Below are 4599 nucleotides of genomic sequence, written 5' to 3' on the forward strand. Positions count from 1 at the left end.
CTCTCACGGTTAAACCTAGTGACAAGAGTGGAGGTATTACGGTCATTGACAGTTCAGACTATAAGGAGCGAATTCTCTCCATGCTTAATCATCCCGGCGACTACCGAAGGGTGATATCTTATCCTTCGAGAAGAATTAAGACCGAGATCTTTGATGTAACACATGCTGCTTTAGAACGAGGATCCATATGTGATCAGGAATTTGAATTTTTTAATAAAACTTTTTCCAAAATTCCGGTCCTATATGGATTACCGAAAATGCACAAAGATCTTCAGACTCCCCCATATCGACCCATTGTTTCAACCATTGGGTCACTGACGGAACCTCTGTCCAAGTTTGTGGACACTTGCCTCTCGCCCATCATCTGTCGTCTTCCTGCCTATATCCGTGACACCTGTCATCTTATCACCAAGATCGAGGGCCTGGACTTTAACATCGATACTGATATACTTGTCTCAATGGACATTGAGGCTTTATATACAAACATTCCCCAGAAAGGTGCACTAGAGGCAGTGAAGAAGGGTCTGTATGACTCAGACTGTCCGTCAGAGAAGCTATTCATTCTGGAATGTTTGGCTATTGTTCTCAAAGAAAATTACTTTGAGTTTGACAAAGTGGTCTATCAGCAAGTGCTGGGCATCAGCATAGGCGCGGCTTGTGCCCCGAATGTAGCGAATGCATACATGGGTGTTTTTGAAGAAAGGTTTATTTACAACGAAGTTGCACCCTTCTTCGAAAACGTCACGAATTACAATCGCTTCATTGATGACATCTTCTTTATTTGGAGGGGCCCACAGGAACAACTCAATGAATTCATTATGTGGATCAATCTTTGTGACCCACATTTGAAATTCAGTGTGAACACCAGCTACACTAGAATTGAATTCCTCGATGTATGGATTCAAGTTAACAACCAATCTATTGAGGTCTCTCTCTACACAAAACCCACTGCTCTGAATACCCTCCTGCTCTACGATAGTTTTCATCCGCGGAGCCAGAGGAACAGTATACCCTTTGGCCAGTTTCTGAGGCTCCGTAGTAATTGTATGGATATGAGTAATTTTGAATTTCATGCCTCACAACTAAAAACTAAGTTACTCGAGAGGGTCTACCCTCATAGATTGATCAGGGATTCTTAGAAGAGGGCCAAATACTTTAATCGTGAGGCCCTTCTGAGCCCTAAAGAAAAGAATGAGGAGCATAAACTTGTAGTTGTCACCACACATTCCAATTTTAATCATAAACTTAGATTTATCATTAACTCTCAATGGCATATCCTTAACATGGATAAGACAGCTGAAAAACTGAATAAACCTATTTTCGCCTTTAGGCGTAATAAAAACTTGAGGAATGTCCTAGTAAGGGCTTCCCTTCCTGAAACCTCAGTTTACAGTCAGAGAAGTATCTCTGGCATTAATCCTATCACTGGAAGCCATAGATGTGGCGGCTGCCACGCCTGTGATTATGTTGTGATTACTCCTGAACTTGTGTGGGGTAAAAGAAAAATTCAACTCAAGGAAATGACCAACTGTCGAACGAGTAATGTTGTGTATCTTCTGCTCTGCCCCTGCTCCAAGGGATATGTTGGAGAAACAGGGAGAGAGTTCAGGACACGGTTCTCTGAACACAAGTCATCCATCAAAAATTCACGTAATGGGGCACCTCTGGTTGCCCACTGGAAAGATCTGAAACCTACTGTGGAGGATCTCAAATGGTTTATTTTGGAACGCATACATTGTCCAAACGATGGCAACACAGATGCACTCAGACGCTAAAGGGAAGTGTTCTGGATTTTTACCCTTAAGACGGCTGTCTCGGGTTTAAACGAACACCTACCATGGAAAAATGCGATCATCTGAACTCTCTTTGATATTTTACTTCTAGTTTCTTTTTGATTTTTTTCATGGATTTTTTTATGTATTGTCAGGCTTGCACTTGCTTCTAACCTCTTATCCCAAAATAAACTCTTCTCATTTATCCTTACCATTTAGACCTGGTATTTTGAGGTATTTTCAATCATGGCTGCCTCTTTAGGTAGTCTGTCTTTTAGGTCTATGGTACTCTCCTTTCTCGGGTCCCAATTGACGGCTCGCTTTTTTTCGTTATAGCTTTTTTTCTTATTCCTTTTAAAATTCGAAATTTTTGGCTATTTTATATGTGGTTTTGTCCCTGTTTCTATCTTGACTCGAGTGTTTTTCACTTACATGGATGATTGCCATCTTCCTACTTCCATGTTGATACAGTCTACGCTCTAGTCGTCTGCATCACGTGTGGCCCCAGGTGCACTGTGTTCGGCCTTTGCCGAAAAGTACTTATGGCAGAGCGAGGATTACAATCTCGCCGTATTCCCTCTTCCGGATCTCTCGGGGGGGGGGGGGGGGGGGGGGCGGTCGCCATTTGGAGGACTCTACATACGCGCTGTAAGATTGGATAGGTAAGCGAGTCTCAAACTCTCGTTCCGTCTACACCGTTTCTTTCCTCCCAATTTGTGATTGTGGCGCTTACGTTCTAATTTCTAGCATTGCCTTTTATGTTCTAGGACTTTATACGCCAGGAAGTACCGGGCCCTTTATTCTTTCTCCTCTACCCTTCAAAGAATACTACATGCCCTACCGGTATTTTCATTTTCCCTATGCTGTTTTCATCCATTTATGAAACTGCTCTGGGGTATTTATAGTTTCCCCTTCTTTTCATACTGCCATATGCTACTTATTGGTTTCTAATTAAATGATTTTCTCCCTTCGTCATTATATTGGCGTAGCTAATTAATTTCCCCCCTTTATTAGCCCTGCATGTCATACATGGGGGCTCTTCATCGAGTTCGTGGGCGCATCGTGTATAGTCGGTTGGTTCCATTTCCGACGTCACTACAGTTTGTTCCTTTGAACTTGAACATACATCCTAATATGTTGTGCTCTGTATCTAGGGATGCTGCTTCCTGGTCCAGGTTTTTGAATTATTTATTGAGCCACGGGAAAGCTTTCGAAAACGGTATCTGCTGAACAGAGATCGTTATTTTACCAGCCCTGCTTGATATCAGCGATAGGTGAGCACTTTGGTCTCATGCTGGTTTGCCATCCTATTTTTTATGCTTGTCACCATTATAAATTGGATTCCCGCAGACTTTATCTAGACCCCCTCTTATCTGGTACAGACCGCAAGAGTGAATTATGGCTACACTCTTTAATCTACTCTATATTATATTTTTTCAATGAGTCTTTTGCCTGGTCTCTTCTTCTCATGTATAGAGCTGCGGAGACTGACCATTGTCAACTTTACTTCTGCCACAGTCGCGTCCCTTGGGAGTCTCTCTATTCCGTGTACTCCCCCCTTCTATCCTGGAGGAGTACCTGATTTTATCATGCCCAGAGGTGTGTTTTGGAAAGGATCTTGTTCTGTTCTTTTCTGCTTCTATTCTACTTTTTCCTGGGTGATGGTTTTGTTTACACCTTCTTGGTCTCCATTCAAGGGGCTTTCTGAGGCACGAACTATCTGTTCCACCGATGGGTGCTAGTTGATGATTGGGAGTGTGTGTGTTTTTAGTACTGCCTTGTTCTTGATTGCGACCTGGAATTATTGTCCGCTTTTTTAATAATGGTATACATTTTTTTTCCATTTTTTCTCGCCCACAGATATGCTACGTCAGCCTCGATTGAAAATTTGATATGTTAAACTGGTCTTTTATTACATTTTGGATCCTAAGAGACCGTGTTGATTTATGTATTCATGATATGCGCCCTGATGAAGGAATGTTCTAACATTTCAGTTCCGAAACGCGCGTCAGCGCTTTCCCTTTTATGTTTGAAGGAATACTGTTTTGTTTGAGTTAGAATGCATGTGGTGTGTGTAAGTGAGTTATGAGTTGACTGATGGAGTGATTGAATAGCGTGTCATTTTTATATTGTCTAATGTGGGTTGGGGCTGGTGTTTTTCTCTTCTTGTATACAATTTAAAGAATATGAAAGTCTACATGTAATTATATGACTAAAATGAATCTTTTCTATGATTATTAAAATATGACAACTAGTTGGAACTATTATGAAAAATAAATAATTAAAAGTAAATAGCTGTTCTGTGGGTGTATGTTCTTTGGCTGGTCCTATTGTTGGAACTTTTTTGTCCTTCCTAATTATTGGGGGCACCCCTCTCATGTTGCTTTATACCAGTCAGAGGCCTCTCCAGTGCCCTTAATGGACTCCCTGAATATTGATGGGGCTGGTCGGGCCGCAAACGGGCATAGTGGGTGGCCCTGGCCACTTCCCGACGTGGACGGGCTTGCCATTGGCGCACCGCGGGCAGGTCTTCTGCGTGGCTGCCCTACATGCTCCATAGTGAAGGACTAGCCCGTCACCTTGTTGCCCCGCCGGAAGAGGGGTTGTCCTGGAAGGGGGTGGGTGGAGCAAACGTCCCTCCGCTCACTCTGCACTAATTGCCGTGGCGGACCAAGGACATAGCTGGTGACAAAGTGCAAGGTGTGCGTGCGTACGTGTTATCGACAATAAGTTTTAAAAGCACGGGGCGTGGCTACGGCGAGAGGCGGAATGGCTGCCTCTTGAGAGAGCTCCACACACTAGACGGGTACATTCTGTAAATACCATG

The 4599-nt window shown here is 43.0% G+C and overlaps 1 long non-coding RNA gene across 1 annotated transcript; it reads left to right on the plus strand.

Annotated features, from left to right (window-relative positions):
- The first annotated feature begins 2379 nt into the window (after positions 1-2379).
- On the plus strand, positions 2380-4025 carry LOC144827775 (uncharacterized). Its single transcript, XR_013610362.1, has 4 exons — positions 2380-2434; positions 2927-3046; positions 3249-3371; positions 3633-4025. It is a non-coding gene; the product is annotated as an uncharacterized LOC144827775 (long non-coding RNA).
- Positions 4026-4599: the final 574 nt, after the last annotated feature.

The sequence above is a fragment of the Lissotriton helveticus genome, chromosome 4_1, assembly GCF_964261635.1.
Source record: "Lissotriton helveticus chromosome 4_1, aLisHel1.1, whole genome shotgun sequence".
In the NCBI taxonomy this organism is placed as follows: Eukaryota; Metazoa; Chordata; class Amphibia; order Caudata; family Salamandridae; genus Lissotriton; species Lissotriton helveticus.